The 16,975-nt window shown below is 41.8% G+C and overlaps 1 long non-coding RNA gene across 3 annotated transcripts in view; it reads right to left on the bottom strand.

Moving 5' to 3' along the window:
- Positions 1-16,791, bottom strand: part of LOC113746846 (uncharacterized) — a 31,283-nt gene extending 14,492 nt beyond the window's left edge. For 2 of the 3 annotated variants that reach the window (XR_003463172.1, XR_003463173.1), the window contains exons 1-2: positions 16,318-16,791; positions 11,749-11,872 (exon numbers count right to left, since the gene is read on the bottom strand). This is a non-coding gene — a long non-coding RNA (uncharacterized LOC113746846). The remainder of the gene's footprint in view (positions 1-11,748; positions 11,873-16,317) is intronic. The other variant, XR_003463174.1, reaches the window with a different exon arrangement.
- Positions 16,792-16,975: the final 184 nt, after the last annotated feature.

The following is a 16,975-nucleotide window of genomic DNA, read 5'->3' as shown; positions in this document are numbered from 1 at the left end:
AGGGCCGTCCGTCTGCAGCCATCGCCACTCTGCACCCCCAACCGCCCACCCACCCCCGCCGTTCTTCCCTCCCTTGGTCCCCTCGCCTCTCTTCCCTCTCCCCACTGGCCATCGCCCCAAATTAAGACTTCAGACAAGAAAATGGGCTCACTAAAAAAGGGAGAGAACGCGCAAGAGAGAGAGAGAGAGAAGGAAGTCCATAACAAGCCAAGAGGAGCAGAGCGACAAAGCCTCTGTTGTTGGATGGCAGGGCCCCTCTGTCGCTCTGCGAGGAACTGTCACTGTGTCAACTTGGACCCCTTGTTGCGAGTAACACAAACACAAACCATAATGAACACACACACACACACACACACACACACACACACACACACAAAACCTACACGCACAGGCAGACACATGCTGCAGAGGACATCGCTCACACACTCGTAAAAAAGGAAAAAAAAAAAAAGACTGCACGCAGTGTGTCTGTGTAAACGCACGTACACAAGCACATCATGCCAAGAACATACGGATACTCCAAAATTAGTATGGACAGTATAGGTGAGAGGACGGCAGCAGTGGATCCCCACAGAACAACTTCATGTTGACTGCCAAGAAAGGTGAAGAGGGTGGGCAAAGTGAGGAGGGAGGAACTTAAAAGTGAATGAAAGTGAAGGTTTGTGAATGTGTGCACATGTGAGAACTTGTGTTAAAGGTAGACAATGGCAGGATAAATCATAGAAATGATATCAGGACACCCATTGATACAAGGCCTTTAAAGTGCACTAGGGACCCCAGGGGCAAACACCTGTTATAGGGTCTTATGAAGTGCACACACACACACACACACACACGGAAAATACACTGCAGCGAGGCCTGTGCATGGTACATTTCTCAAAGAAAGATCAAAGCCTACAACGCAAAAAAAAAACGCTCACGTCAAGAGAGGAAGTAGTCACAGGGAGTGTGTGTGTGCGTGTGTGTGTGTGCGTGTGCACATAACAGTGCATTGGGGGCAGAGATAGAGACTGAACTGGTTTGGCTTCTTCCAGTCTAAACTGGGTCTAGTGGGTCCAAGACAGATGGCACTCAGGGCAAAGCCGGTCTGGGCTCTCTGTCTCTCTTATACACACACACACACACACACACACACACACACACACACACACATCTCTTTTAATAGCCATTATTGGCATCCTTTGCCTCTTCCAGATCCCTGAATCAGAAATCACAGAGGCCCATTATATTTCCTATTGACCCATTTGGCAAGATGGTGGGAGCATCGAGTGCTGGATTAAATCGAAAGCAGTTTATAATCCAGTAATTCTAATGTTTTAATTACTTAGATGAACAGGAGGTGTTTGAGCAAAGGCTAATCTCTGAGACATAAGGGAGAGAGAGAGAGAGAGATAGAGAGAGAGAGAGGCGGGAAGAGTCTTTCTCCTTTGAAACACACACACACACACGTAGGCTTACTTGTGGAATATTAGTGGTGTATTAAAGTTTATCACCTGTTATCAACGCAGATTAAAAGATTCACAGACATATTAAGGTGAGGCCCTCAGAGTCAAGGTGCGAAAGGATTACCGAGTTTAGATACCACTGTGTATTGGTATGTAGTTTACATTCGTGCCAGACATGTTTTTCGATCCCATGTTCTTATTTTTGAAAAATCAGTATTTCCAGTCTATCACAAGTAGTTTTTTATTGGAGACCTGCTGTATCTTGAGTGACATTCATGGCTGTAACTGATCCCACAATTGTCTTTGATAGCCACCCCTCCCGTCAATCAGGCTGTAGGACAAAGGCTGCTAAACCGAGGATGATGACCTCATGCCTGGGGTCTGCTCCATACCGAAGGGGTCTTAACACCGTTCAACTTGCCTTTTGTGTCTGGAGCGTTTTTCAGACGCCGTTGAGTACTGAGAATCGCCTCGCGCTGTCTCTCGAGGCTGGGGATTCACGCGCACACACAAACACATGCGTCGTTGAGCCAGGAGTGAGCCTTAAGACAAGGGGTGACAACCGGGACAGCTGCAGGGGCTGGAAGCCAGTCTTAGCCCCCACCACCACCACCTCCCGTACCGCCTCCAGCCAGCCAAACAAGCTATTGTTTCTGGCCAGGGCCTTTGGTATTTCATTTGTCATGAAATGGATACGGACACGGGACGACCATGAGGCTCTTTTTCCAAAAAAGAAGCTGCTACTGCTGATGTTGTGGCTGCTGGTTGCTGAGCCCAGATTGTTAACTCCTCTCATCCTTAACCTTCTCATAGAGCTTGCCCCAAGCGCCCTGCTCTTAACTATTAATAAACCTGCTTTTTCCAAGGTAGAGATGTAGGGAGGGGGTCCAATGGGTATTGTTCTCTGAAGGGGTGTAAGAAAAAAAAAGAGAACGAGAAAGAGAGTGTGGGAGGGAGGGAGGTTAGCTTACGTGCCAATCTGTTTTTGTCATCCTTTATGATCTTCATTTTCTCAAGTTTCTCAGTGGACATTAGGCAGGTTAGGCCTGTGAGCCCGGGAGGTCATCAACATCCCGCTCAGCGGTTGTCAATCCTGCCGGGAATGAGTTCGGTTTTGTGGGTATTACGACAGAGGGGCTATATCAGCCTCCCAATAATTGCCCAACCTTTACACGTTCTCAGAGCTACTTGACGCTAAGCTGCTTGCGCATGCCATGTCTTAGAGCAACTTTCAACACATAGTTAACAGCATAAAGGAGGAACTGACAACATACAGCTGAGCATCTCGTGGCATTTATGAAAATAGCGAAGACGCCAAGATGTCCATCATCCTTCTGGCTCCATCATCTTTAAGTCCTCAAGACCAAAAGAGTTCACGGGCATAAAAACAATACCCCTCTATCTCCGTCAAGGGCATTCCTTGGCACAACAATAGGACCATCTCCTCCCCCGTATTTTCCTTTCCTCCCCTCCCTCCTCATTCTCCAGCCCCTCCATCAAAGAGCATTCCAGCTCCAGAGCCCCCTAAGCCCTTCACTCTGGGCCTGTCCATGTGACACGGCACGCAGACAGTCATCTTTAAGAATTGATTCACTCTGGTATCCAAAGCCTATGGAGCCTGGCTGCCAAGATACCCAGCATAGGCGCCACTCATGGGGTCCAGGTACACAACAGCTGCTCCCTAACAATAAAGGCAAAAAATGGGAGGCACTCAGGGGGAAGATGCAGCCCTAACCTCCCTCTCAAGCCTGAACTGGTCACCTTGAGCCAGTTGTTGCCTGCCCGGCTGCCTTCAGAGACGACAAAGGATTGGGTCCAACTTTGGGATGAGGGTGGTGGAAGGGGGTGGCCATTGAAATAAAATCACAATAAAAATGGTGAGGCAGAGAGAGAGGCGCGTGACAAAAGGGGACAGCAGAAATATTTTTCCCTTCCTTGGAAGAAGCGAGCAGTCACGCCTGTGCTACCAAGATGGTACCGAGCGACACATGGAAGACCATAAATAAGACAATGGCATGTTGTTTTCTTCTCAGGCACATTGTGTAGTCGCCTGGAGGTCAAGTGAAGGAGATGCAAGCCCATCCCAGAAGCCTTACACACACACACAGCACACATGCACACAGGGAAGTAACACTCGGGTATGTCGTGATACTACAGATAGAGATCACAAATCATACAGAAGGAGACAGGGGAGATATTACCTCACCTGAAGTGTTTCCATAAACTCCAGTGTACCAAAGCCTTGGGAAGTGGTATCACTATTCAAGCAGGTCCTGACCCACACACACAGTGATTTATGATGATACAATCTAGCACATCATCCATCATAAATAAGGAAGATTAAATGAATAGACTGTAGAGGCTGTGTATATAGTAATTCCACCCTCCAAAACTACTGCGCCGCTGTGTGGTCTACAAACTAAAAAGACATGAGACTCTAGGATGGAACAAGGTGAAACGCAAAGGCAAGGGACAGAAAAGAAAAAGAGAAAGCAAAGAGAGACAGAGAGAGGAAGAAGAGGACAGAGAGGAACTTGGCATCATTAGTCTTCCTGTTAAAACGAAAAGGCAGAAGAGGGAAAGCGAGTGCGATGGAGAGACAGGGGGAATTTACCAAAGCAGATCAGGAGGGCCCTCATTACGATATTAAACAAGATTTAATAAGTGAGAGTGATTTGATGAGGTGATTATCCTGGCCCATTAATCAAGCAGGCTTCTGGCCTCGCTGTAATATGGCCCATCTTTCCCCCTATACCAAAGCCTCTTTAGACACTGAGCTCCTTACTGCACTAACGCCGCTTCAGAAACAACACCGGGCCAAAAAATAAAAAATAAAAAATGGCATATTACGTCTCATCTCTCAAGCCTGCGGGTATTTGCAATGCTCACTCATCCCTCCACCTCCCTGTCCGCTCTTCTGGTGCATCTGGTAAATTGAACTCCTTAACATCTGGGTCAGAAAGTAAAGTCTTATCAGAGGGAGCTAAGAGTGATAACTGGCATTGATAACGCGAAAGCATCTGTTGGCTTTAAGGCTTTTGGTTTGAGAACAGAAGGAAGCAGTACGGATTTCACTGGATTGTTGGGTTTTGTGGAGAGGTTGAGGAAGCATGTATGTGTGCGTGTGCGTGTATGTGTGTGTGTGTGTGTGTGTGTGTTTGTGTGTGGGTAAATGTGTGTGGATGGGCTGAATCATAGAATGCTTCTTAGGAAAATGAGGTACAAGTTGTATCAGGGAGAACGAGCAGTCGGATGTTCATGCTCAACCAGGTCAAAACAGAGTAATAAGCCTGGCAGACCATGCAAAACCAGATCCTCTAGGGCTGCAGCTAGGTTTATTAATTAATCATTTTGACTATAAAATGTGAAAAATTGCCTATTACAAATTCCCAGAATCCGAAATGCATCTTAAAATTGGATTTTTATTTTTTGACTCCAGCAGCCTAAATCCCATAAGACGGTCAATTTATAAAAACATAAAACAAGAAAAGCTGGTGCCAGCATGTTTGACATGTGTGCTCAGTAAGTAGCTTAAACAATTAATCCATTATCAAAATAGTTGCTGATTAATCTTCTGTCAAATGACTAATTGATTAATTTACTAATTGTTTCAGCTCCAACACTATCACTTCTGTGTATTGTACAGTAGGATGTGTAATGTGGTGTACAGCAGTGACTGCCAGAGAAGAATGGCCCAAAAACATTTCAGACTTTACAGGAACTGCTTGTTAAAGTGGTTTGAATTTATTTCAGCATGTTTGACTAAATTACTTCATTAATGTGTAATGTTTTTTTTTTTAGGCGATGAGGTTTAATTTTCTGTTCAGTTGAACTTTTTAAAGCAACATTGTAGAAGGTTTGGTATTTTTTTGTGATTTGGCATCCCCGATTACAATTTTCTTATCCTCCGCTGTTGTAAATATGGACAGCTGTAAATGTGCATTTGTTAAACAACTTTAAACAGACAAACATCAGTCAAGTCCAACAACACAAGATATAGCAGACAACTAATATGACTCATTAGTCCAACAGCAAGAAGCCCACCTAGGCTGTCCGTCTTTCAGCCTTTTATTTCACAAAGTTCTCACTAACAACTAAAAGTCAGTCCCAGATTTACTCGTCAGACATCTTCTTGTCTCTGTTTCTCTTTTTAGCTTCCTTCATCCTTCATCAACGTCCTCTTCAGCCTCTTCACCTCTGCCAGTATGTGCAGGCTACCGCCCGTTATACAGCTCCAGCTATGAGGGGAAATGAAAGAGGCACCATTCACCTGATTACAGGTAGGTATATAAATATTTTTGAAGCTGTTATTTTAAGGTAGAAAAGTTACATAATTTTGCTTTAAGCCATTGTTGTGGATATACTGTAAGTTCCTTTGACCGTTCCAAGATCCGATGTGAATTTTTACTTGATGCTGGAAAAAAAAGTGCCTTCCAGTGCCACAAGCTATAGGAGATGATGCATAAACAAAGAAAATGGCTTAAACAGATGAGATGAGGTTTGTTTTGTTTTGTAGGTGTACAACTTCCTCCTTAAGCAAAAAAGGTTTTATAAATGTGCCGTCTGACTCATGCATTTAAAATGTCTTTATATCATTGTTTATTTCTGATAGTTCACCTTCCCCTTCACGCTGCCATGTTTGTCTAAGACTGACCACCTTGCCTTGGGGTTAGGGATCATGAAATTTACAAGTTGTAACTTGGTCACAGCACATTTGAGAGAGTCAATTTTCAAACTTTATAGTCTGGAATGTGGCATTTTACTATTTAATCTCAAGCAGCAGCTACACAACCGTGTAGGAGGAAAGATGTATCACTTTCTGTGCACTAAAGGAGAGATAGATCAAACTAACACCAGCTGAAACATTCACTTGGTTCGATATCGATCGTCAGATAATGAATTGGCAATTTGATTTGATCGTTTCACTCAAAAATCCTAAACCTTCTCTGTTTTGACTCTCAATTGTGATGTGAATTTTCCACTATTTCCTGACATTTTATAGACAATAAAATTAGTTAATTAGTTAATTAATTAATTAGTTAATTGAAAAAACAATCAGCAGATTACTCCGTAATGTAAAAACTCATTGGTTTCCACCCTATACCAGACTCAAGCACTCACACTGCAGGTTGAATCACAAAAGTCCCATTTTGGTGAAAGAACATAATAGACTTCGACACGTGACAATACTAGGTTATTGCTGCGAAAGTCAAGGCACAGGTAAATCCTCATGAGAGTACTACAATAAGACATCCTGGAGACACATCTGGATCTAAAGCAATGTCTTTTTCTTCTCACAGTAGAGTAAATCATACCTCTAGGGCATCCATGTGCCTACAAAACCTTAACCTTTAGTGGGTACACTGACTGAACAAGTCCAGTCTGGCACAGCCCAGATCCACATATTTTTCATAAGATATATAATTTACCTTGTGAAATGATATGATAGAGCGATTGTGTCAAAGACGGGGTTAAATATAGCCTCAAGAGTAGGAGAGAATATGTACAAAGACAGCCAACCCCCCCAAAAAAAACACATTTTAAAAGCTCAAGTGGAAGAAGATTACCTCAAAGCAAGCACGCCACAAAGCTTTTTCTGGAAACCGCCTGAGAGTATTAATACAATAAGCACCGAAAATATAATACAAGAATGTTTTTATCAACATAATCCGGAGAGATGAGGACAAACCAACCTGGAAAATAATCCCAAGGAGACGGTCTCCTGGTTATCGGTCATCTGGGACACTCATATACAGTGTCTCTCTGTGTGTCTCGTCCTCCTTGCTTCAAATAATTGACAGATAATCTTCAAGAGGATGTTGTCTCATCTTTACTGTAACGTCCCATCAGCATAAAGGGTCTAGAGGTCAACTGCAGGGTTGCGATATCACTGAGAGGTCAGGTTGTTAACATCATATCTTTGACACGATACTACATTATTATTTGGACAAGGGAATGGTTATTTGTTGGCGAGGATCCAGTATTTGATTTCAGCTGAGTTAATAATAACTCACCCAGTGCTTTTCTTTTTAAGAATAAACCAAAGCATTAAAGTCAACTTTAAATACTTTATTTATGGGCAACTTAGAACTGCACTGAAACTGCATTTATTGTCTTTTATATTTGTCTATTTGTATGTAATTTCATTTTATTGCTTTTAAATGCTTTGAGTTTTCTGGTCATTATGCTTTTAAATGTTGTTCTTTAGTCCACGTAAAACTGTAGGGTTGCCTCTGTATATGAAGGGTACACACTAACTTGCCTTGCCTTTATAATTAAACAGTTAGATAATAACAATAAAGTAAATAAAATAGCATAACTGTCATTGAGGGACACCTCAAGGGAAGAAAGTAGGGGTTTACTTGAAGGACAGAAACTGAATTTGGTAGCTGACACTCTGAGGGCTGTAAGACAATGTCGCCTTGGTGAGTAACTTTCTCTTTCTCCCCCCTCTCTGTCTCTGTCTCTCTCTGTCTCTGTCTCTCTCTCTCTCTCTCTCTCTTTCTATCTCTCTCTCTCTCTCTCTCTCTCTTTCCCTTCGTGTATCTAAGCAGCATAATTTGAGTAAATGACAGGGGAACATCTGCTGTGCATAAGAGAGAGGCCAACACTTTAACATGCAGATGTCTCTCTCCATCTGCATTAATTCAATAATTACCGCAATGGAGGGAGGGAAAAAATCTTTTTTTTATAGCTTAAGACAATGTTATCTGTGCCAGTTGGTATGGGGAGGGCAAACGGGAGGAGGAGGAGGAGGAGGAGGAGGGTGGTGTGAATGAGAGTGTGTGTGTGTGTGTGTGTATGTGTGTGTGTGTGTGGGGGTATGTGTGCATACTGCTGGAGGTTTGTGAGAGGAGGGGTAGATTATTACACCATTTAGCCAGAGCAAGCTGTCACATTGCGGAGAATCTCACTAATTCCATTGTGCCCTTGGTGAGTCACTGGCAGACTCCAAGTGACCGGTGATGCCTCAACGCCACCGCTTGGTCGCCGGACGCCCAACCTGCTTCACTCAGTGTAACTGTGTGTGTCTTATATTGTATCTGTGTGTGTCTGTCAGACGAGTACCTTGTGTATTTTAATATCTTTGAGCATGCGAGTGTGTGCTTGTAATGATATTTCAACTAGACAAACAACCTGCTTTACTCTCGTGTGAGTATACGTGTGTGTGTGTGTGTGTGTGTGTGTGTGTGTATGTATGTGTGTGAGAGAGAGAGTGTGAGAGAGATTACGGTACACTGCATGGGCCGAGGTCTTTGAATTCCCAATTAAGGGGAATTTGAGGCACAGCGTAACTCCAGAGAATGACAGGTCAAGGCTTTGACATACTATTAAATCAGTCTTTGTGACATTTAAAATGTCAGGCAATCATATTTTGGCTGACACCCTCAATTACGCTAAAAATATTGGGCCAAGGAGAGCATTAACATGTAATGGTTTCCATTCAAACAGAGCTAATTATTTTAGTGAAAGGTGGGCTCCAATATCTCATTTTCATCAAAAGCATTTATAAAGCAATCAAACAAATCTGATTATAATGCCCTTGTTCAATGAATAGAAGATTAAACGTGAATAATTATTCTAATGATAGCAAGAGGTTACTTTTTTTACACATTAAAGACACTCACAGCGTTATAACCAGGAGTTTTGTTTAAATCATTTACCTAGACGAGAAAAAACAGAAAGATAAATCCTAAATGTGCCACAACAGTAGCAGGTTGTACAGTAGATTAATATTCGTTCATGGAAAAAGAACAGCAATGCGCCGACAACCCGTGAAGGCACATGACCTCTCGAATAAAAGGTCACATTGTCAATAAGTGGCTTAGGGACACACACACAAACAATTAAAGGATGTATCACTGTACATATACGATTACACACATAAATAAACATACAACCTGACATAATACCGATGAGCATGCACACTCTTGTTGGTACAGTCACACAGACACGCACCCACGCCTGTGCACACACACACACACACAAACACACGCACACACATCTGACTCCTCCATGCCTGCTAAACATAGGGACAAAGGAAAATATCTGTATACTTAGCAGGCCAACTTCCTTTGATTGCAGTAGTGCTGCTGTAGGAAACAATGCACAGGCACTATTAATACACCAAGGAGAAAGAGAATTCCTCTTAGAGGAAAGCTCAAAGGAGCCACCGGCCAGGCTATTTACAGACTGACTGACTGATTGGATGACTGACTGCACTATACTTACTGTAGTCTCTGCATCTTGTCTTACTCGACTCCTTTTTTCTGCAAGGACTCCGACATGCTGACACATACAGTACATTGTGCATTAGAGCGGCAGTGGTACATATTCTTGCATAATACCTTCTTTTATCCATTTTGCTGACTGCTCTGGTTATGAAAGTTGCAGTGTACAGATATCAAATTGAAGCAAGTGCATGAGGAATGTAACAGATCTCTTCCACTGCCGTACTGCATCCACACGCCTGTGACATTTGATTGGTGGTAAATAGCGGCCCGGCCACACTTATGATCGCCTCTCCTTTCTAAAAGTGCCCAGTTAAAGAGCATCAAATCCCCACTCGCTAAATCCACACAAGCCCAACCTTCATTAGCATAGCTAACAAACTCCCTGAAAGAGCAACAGTGAAGGGAGAGAACAATGGCAGTCTATTAAGGGGGGAGATGAGGGGGTGAGAAGAGGAGACGAGGGGGAAAGCTATTGTTCTGGTCTTATTTAGCCCTTGGTGTCACCCTGCAACTGTTGTCACTTCTAAGTTTAGCTGGACGGCTGAAGAGGACAGTGAAGAGAAGAAGGAGGAGGGAAGGCAGGCGGAGGAGGAGGACGAGGAGGAGGAGAGAACGATGGAGGACAGTGGGCGGGTGGTCAGGGAGAGATGGTGTGAGGAAGACGGGACGATGAAGCCTCGAAGATAAAAACCGATGCAAATGGAAGATGGAAAGAATGCAGAGTGAAGTCATTTCAATAAGGAAAAACTCAATGTTTCTAGTCATTTACTGCAGATGAGTTGTATTCTATTACAAACTTAAGGAAAAAAATAAGGATATATAAACTGCAATTATGACTGTCTGTTTGACTAATAAGGTATGTTAATTATTCTCATAACCTTCTTGAACACCTGAAAACACAGACCTGATGAAGAAGTCTATAAAGATGAGTTTTTTAGGGCTGAAACTAATAATTATTTTCATTATTAATTCTTTTTTTTTTAAAGATAAAAGATTAAATTCTTCACAGCCTAATAGTGTCGTCTTCTTGCTTTGTCTGACAAAAACACAAACATATTCACTTCACCATCATGTATGACCACGCTAAGTGTCACATCCTTAAGCTTATTTTTGCTTGAAAAATCCCTTAAATGTATGTAAATTCTGCATTATTCTGTTTCATTCAAGGTCTTACAAGTCCCCAGATTCAAAGTTTATAACTGATCGGTCTCTTGGAAGATGCTCTGAGACTGACTCAAGTCTACCAAGGTTGTCAGCCTGGCAGGTGTATAGTATGTTAAATACTGTACACACAACACACCTATCACAAACACAACTAACCAAAATTGTTGCCATGTCTTTTTCAAAAGAGTTAAATCCATTATTAATGAGTCAAAGTCAACTAAACTCCATGAAGATGAATTGCAAGTTCTGTAAAGTTGTTTCAGTTGTTGCTCAAGTGCTGGAACCAGATGTATCCTGATGAGTCCAGGACCAAACCTTGACTTTTCTCCTGTCATACTCTCAAGCTTTTTTCAAAAACAGCAGACAGACAAATAGATAATCATAAGAGCCAAAAGAAGAAATGATGAAAGACCCAAGGAGAAAGAAAGAGAGAGACAGAGGAGGGAAGAGGGAGACAGATTAGTCCAGCTGTCTGCTCATAAAGCAGCCAAGGGGTGAGGCGCTAAGCCCTCCAGTGAAAGCAGAGCTTAGGTGGGTGACACAGGGCAGTGGACCCCACTCAGCCCACAGTGGCCTACAGCGTAGGGTCTGAGCCAAAGTAAAGACACATGGATAAACAGTGGGAGATGAGGCTCCGCGCCTGCAAAGCCCACGGGGCTAAGACGGACGAGCAGGCAAGCAGGCAGGCAGGCGTCACATCCACCCACCCCTCCAGCCAGGAGTAGAGACGGGGGGGTTAAGGCTTAAGGCTTGCTCCCTAACTGGTTGACAAGGGACAAGGCAGGATGCTAGACATTGTCTCAGTCATTGAGTTCATCAGGAGGAATGTGGATTTATGGTATATTGCCCAGGCTCAGCTCAAGAGAATAAAGGAACGATTACATTGGGTCTTGGCATGTACTCACCCCTTTAAGCACAACCCAGAATTACCAATTACTCTGTCCCCACTCTCGCCACTGGACTCCAACACACAGCACAGTCCATCTCCCAAGCTGTGCCCTGCTGATGACCCCTAGTTAGCACAGCAGCCTGCGAACGACATGCGATGACAAGGTCATGAGTATGAAGTTAGGAGGCCTCCGTCCACCACTGCAACAGGACGGTGAGTAGCAAAGGTCTTTAACTGCACTGGATTTCCGCGACCTCGCGGTAGAGAGGCATTAACAGCTGCCATTTTACGAGGTCCCCAATGTGACAACGTACTGCATATATCCATCAACAATATGGCCATAAGTTATACATACAGTGTGTTTAAGGGTGTAAAAACAGCAGGAGTGCTTATGTAGTGTGATCCTTGAAGAGGTACAGGGTGAAGAGAGCTCTGACGACGTGCAGATAAATTACGAGATAGTAAAACTGTAACGATGAAGCACACAGTGATGTGGACCCAGAGCAGTTGAAAGCCAATCAAATCTGTTTACAACACAGCAACAGGTAAAAAAAGTCAGCAAGCGCAAGCAAAGCGGGCAAAGTGGCAGGAATGAAGGTGAAACACTAAGACTGGGTAGTTCATAAGACAGTCTGGCAAATGACAGAGGGGAAGAGGACTGATGAGGGAATGGAGAACAGTTGTGCTGGTGAGTGAGAGGATCAGGTGACTGGGAATGATGATAATGCGCCGAGGGCAACTACAGGGCAGGTGGGGAATGACAGGTATCTCAAATGACAGGTTTAAAGGGATAGCTTGGATATTTTCAAGTGGGGTTGTTTAAGGTACTTATGCACAGTCAGTGTACTACAAACAGTAGACAGCGGTGAGCACGCCCACGGTTTGAAGAAGCAGGCAGGGATCTCAGCACAGAAGCAGAGTGCTTTTTTTCTTTGGCACTCACCGTAGAACTTCTGTATTCCTACATTCCTATAATTTTATGATATATGTCATATGGATATATTGCTAAATATGACACTGATCCTGACCGACAATGAAATCCATCAAATGTCATCCACCTCTCATTGTTTCATTGATTGTGACTGTGGTTGTACTGTGCCAGTGATGCAGCGTTGTACTTAATTATTCTCTTTAAATATGCTCTGTTTGGATCAGAAATCCCTTTAATGAGTGGAAAACTGCCACAGTAAACCATTACATGTTTCCACTGATTTTTAATGATAAACAGTCTTCCCACCTCAATCTGTACAAAGAGCAGAAGCACACCACTCTACTGTCATAAGTTTAATGACCCAGTCTGTACAGTATGGTGCCCCCTATTGAAGTACTATGGTTCTGGGTCTGACAGCCACATCTGCTTTTGTTTTCAGCATTATGTACTAAATATGAAGACATTTTCATTGATCTTTTATACAAGGACTGAAAATATAATAATTTAGAATTGAAATAATTTTGATTGATTGATCTGATTCACTGTTGTCTTGGTCACCTGCGGCCTTTCCCACCATGCTCAGGGAACAAGACAAGAAAACACCACTACATTACATTAACCCTTGAACACATGAAATTGAATTTGTAGATTCAAGATTCTCACAGTTCAGTTATGAAGAAAAGAGAGAAACCTTCATGCATAAGAGGCATACACAATACACATGTTTAAACTTAAAATGTGTCCTTATCTCTGCATGCAGAGTAACCTGTTAAGGAACCAACAACCTATATTTACATTACCTGTTAGTCTGCTGATTTTTTTTCTAGAATAATCAATGAATCTGCTCTATGAAATGTCAGAAAAATCATCACAATTATTGACAGCCCAAGGTGACATGTTTCTTCTTGAAGTTTACAAACAAATAAAACAAAGAAAAGCATTTTTCACAACTGAGCTGAGTGTAAAATTGAAAATTGTAAAGTCATGATTAATGGATTATTAAAATAATTGCTAATTATTATTCTGTCAATTGACAAATCAAACTTATTTGGGGTAAAGGACTTGGCTTCATCTATCTTGTGTTTATTTAAACTGTTGAATTATCTGCATTTTTTTTGTCATCTGTTTGGTCTGTTGAAATGTCCATGCTGGGAGAAAGTGTTCATCACATTTACCCATGGCCTGAGGTGAAGGCCTCACACATCGTATGCTGTCTGATCAAAAGTCTAAAACATATTGACATAATGTGAAACGCCACTAATCCTCAGAGCTGAATCCTCAGTGCTGAAACTGCTGAACCAATTATTGCATCATCAAAAAAGCTGTTGATTAATTTTCCAATCAGCTAATCAACACAATAAGAGCAGTCATACTAAGAACATAAGCCAATATGTTCAAACTATCAGTGTTGAATGAATTCTTGTTGAAATCTAAAATCAATAACTGGTGTTTAAAACATTTTATTTCGAACTGATACAAATGTCATGGCAGGATCCATTAAATCTGACTTTGTAAGACAAAAAGAAGTCCAGGTCAGGCCGACTGTATCTATTTAATACCTCTGTCCTGTTTCTTTTCTGCCCTGTCTCTTATTCTGTTCATTTTCCCCTAACAGGGTTTCCTTGAGAACTAAATCTACTTAGGATTTATTGTTTCTTATTATTTCTCATCACTGGAAATTATAATCCTCTCACCTAATCCCCCCTTTCCCTCCCTCTATTTCAGATCATATTCATCAAGATCATCCCCTCTGACAAAGCAAGAAATCAGTCTAAAGGTCTACAGAGAACGTGTGGTGAAACAGGGGGTTTCTTCCTAATCAAATCAGGTTCCTCTGATGTAATCAAGACGAGACGCCAAAGACGACGATAATCTCCCAGGGACATGCCTCACTTGCTTGTGCATTATTAAAAAATGAGGAGAAACAAATCTTTAGATTGAAAGACTGGAAAAATGGAATTATAATAAATCGGGGGAAACTGGGGCAAGGTTGGATAAATCCTTCAGATACAGATGAGGGACAAATCTTCACAGCGGTTCGTGCGTTTATGTGTGTGTGTGTGAGAGAGAGAGAGCAAGTGCGTGTTCGTGTAATATGTTTGAATGGTTGCTTATGAAATATTTCAATTTACTCAAGATCACGTCCCTGACCTGAGCTCTTCCTGTCTACCTCTGTGTACAACTAGAACTCACTCAGTGTTGCTGGATTATCTGTCTGTATCTAAGGTGGCTGGTGAACTGTTATGATCTGCACTTGCAATTAACACCCACATGATGGCACAATATGACAAAAGTGGACACCAGCTGGGAACCTGAAGGCACTTTCTATTAATCTGGCTTGCTCTGTTTTCCATGATGATTTAAGTATATAATGCATAATGCAATCAAGGCCAGTTGTTACAGTTTAATATTCAACTTTATGAATGTATTTATTGAACGTATCTACGAACACACAGCTGCCTCAACACGAAGGTGAAATTGTACAATACAGCAGGCAAGAAATTCTTGGCCTTCACCACCAGGTGGCCTTATTGAACTGCAGTAAAAAAAAAAAAAAAAAAGTACCATCACTATGGAGATGAACTGTGTGCTATTCATGCTATGCCATGTATGTTTATGGTTTTTTGTTGGTTGGTTTTTGACACAAGCTGCGCATAAAAAATATCCATGTCTATATATCTGGATTATATTGAATTTTTAATAGCCTCAAAAATCATCATCAATGTGATGAAACGCTGTGATTTGTCGGGTATTTAATCCATTACATTAACCAAAGATTTTCCAGACAATATCACAATCATGATATATATCAATATCATGATATAAAGTTACATTTCCTGTGAAATAGCACATCTAAAGTCTGTCATGTCCATACAGCAGCGGTTCTGAACTATTTAAATCACAGGGGCCAGACTGGGGCCTTTCTTGGAGAGTGGCAATTTGAATTAACTCTTAAAAGAAGTGGAGTGCTTCAGAAAGCACAGAGATACAATTAAGTCGCACCATGTGGTACTAAAAACAGAGAAAAAAAAACACACAGCTGACCCAGGATCAGACTTAGTAGAGGCGCTGGAGCTATCAAACAAAATGAAAAAAGCACCCTCAAAGTCAAATCTGTGCAAAAATCTTTTCATTTTGTTTGATAAAGTGACCAAAGTCAGATTTGTAGTATTCTTCAAGTGTGCTGAAATTCAACAATAACCTCAGAAAAGAAGCAATGTACTCATCATAAATATACAACAGTGCGTGAGTCATTTATCAACTTGAAACAGACACAGAAGACAACACACAGATTAAAAAGCCTTTGTTCACATCCAAAGGTATCAAAGCATAACAACCATATGCCTTGCACACTTTTCTTATTGGCATACAAATAACCTCTATTACCTACAGTATAATGACTCAATACACAGCACAGATAAAGCTCTCACAAGCAACTGTCAGATCTCCACAGGCTCATTTACAAAAACATCAACAGCAGGTGACTGAACACCAATGCAAAATTGGGGAAATTACTCAAAGCCCCCTACAGCTGTCTATTTAAAAAAAGACATATAACAACTAACTTTGCACAAAATATAGTTAAATACACACACAGTCAGAGACATACAGATGTAGCAGTAGGTAGAAAGCAGGTGTTTTTATCTGACTCACATTATTCGCAGCTCCTTTCAGTGGGTGACGTGGTGGTGAACTGCACTTGTTGCTGTGGTTGTCTCTCCATCACTGCCAGCTAGCTAAGACGTAGCTGAAGTCCTTAGCAACAGCAACACGGTAAACTACAATTGTTTTGCTGTGAAAACCAGACTATGACCGGCCTCACAGTTCACTGAAGGGTTTATTTTCCATCCACGTGTTCACTGTCTCGCAGTGGCATTCAACTGTCTGATAATACTTTTTGTTTGTTTGTTGACTTTCTGACCACATGAAGTTGCTAACTTTCACCAGCCGCTAGCGGCGCAGTTAAGGAAACTCAACCTGTGTTTGAGAAGACAACAAATAAGAATTGCTACTCACGTGACAAAAGTAAAACAATTAAAAAAATAATAATAAAAAATTAAAAAATAATGTTTGAGTTACAGTGATAACGCGAGGTATTTTGCACAGTTACAGAGTCGCCACTGCACTTTTGAGACGTCCTAGTTTTGTTGCCATGGAAACACGAGCCACCTTTAGAGCCTCCAACCAACCAACCAACCGCCACAACAGTTATGTTATTTAATATTTAATAAAATCACCCTAAAAGGATTTAAATTAGTTATTAAAGTTCGTCCAATACAATAAAAAAAATCTTTATAATGTTTATTTTATG

The sequence above is a fragment of the Larimichthys crocea genome, chromosome XI (assembly GCF_000972845.2).
Source record: "Larimichthys crocea isolate SSNF chromosome XI, L_crocea_2.0, whole genome shotgun sequence".
Classification (NCBI taxonomy): domain Eukaryota; kingdom Metazoa; phylum Chordata; class Actinopteri; family Sciaenidae; genus Larimichthys; species Larimichthys crocea.
The sequence above is the reverse complement of the archived record's forward strand: the minus strand, read 5'-3'. Positions and strand labels throughout refer to the sequence as shown.